Genomic DNA, 1,190 nt, shown 5'->3' with positions numbered 1-1,190 from the left:
GTTTATGAGAACTACCGACGCTGGCAGAGCTTCAAGTCCTTGGCCAGAAGACACTATCCTCAAAGTCCTGATACAGAAGCTTTTTCCTGCTTTCTCATGTAAGTGGCCTAGTCAGTGGAGAAATAGGATGGTATCTGAAACTTTAAAATGACCTTGGGGCATATCTTAGAGGTTAGGTTCAAAAGGAACACTTAGAGGAAACTCAAAAGTTCAGTGGATGAAGATTGAGAAAATACAGGAAACACATAAGGACAGTGTATGAAGATTGAGAAAATACAATATAAACTATATGTATGAACAAAAACCCCTGTATAAAGCACACTTTCCTGTACCTTCTTTCATTTGACCCTCATCACACTTTATGTCACAGTCTTTCATTTGAGTATTACTTTAGAGATTATTTACAAAAACTCAAATACCAAAAAAAGGTATCTGTTGAAAAGTAAGGGATTAAAGATGTACTATATCATACAGTGCATATGAATGAGGATATGAAACACAAAGTAAATGAAAAATTGTATCAAACACATTGTACATGAATGAAACACAATATATTTGAATTATTGGATGTAAACAATAAAGCAAACGAAAAAAAGATGCTATTATAATAGGCATATGTCAATGGAAATTAATTATATGAGATATAGTGTATATGAATGATTGTATGAAACAAATAAATGACGTACTGTTTATGGAACACAATGTATATGAATGAAATACAATGTAAGTAAATTGTATGAAAACCAATGTAATAATGTTGTTGTTATTTGCCGTCGAGTCGCTTGGGACTCATAGCGACCCTATGTACAACACCCCTAAACTCTGCTCTGTCCTGTGTCAGTCGCACTGTCTCTGACACTCCCATCCCGATTATCCCAGTCACTGAATCAATCCACCTTATAGAGGGCCTTCCCCTCCTGCGATGTCTCTCCACCCTCCCAAGCATGATGTCCTTCTCCAAGGGCCTGTCTCTCCTCACAACATGTCCAAAGTATTTTAGACGGAGCCTCAGAATACTTGCCTCCACGAAGCAACCCGGTTTAACCCTTTCCAGGACAAATCTGTTTGTTTTCCTAGCAGTCCATTGTATTCTCAATACTGTTCTCCAGCACCACAGCTCAAAGGCATCAATTCTCCTTCTATCCTCCTTGGTCATTGTCCAACTCTCTGATGCATAACAAGTGATTGCA

This window comes from Elephantulus edwardii, unplaced genomic scaffold, assembly GCF_000299155.1.
Source record: "Elephantulus edwardii isolate Elephantulus edwardi_28Jun2011 unplaced genomic scaffold, EleEdw1.0 scaffold00008, whole genome shotgun sequence".
Classification (NCBI taxonomy): domain Eukaryota; kingdom Metazoa; phylum Chordata; class Mammalia; order Macroscelidea; family Macroscelididae; genus Elephantulus; species Elephantulus edwardii.
This window is presented reverse-complemented; position numbering follows the sequence as displayed.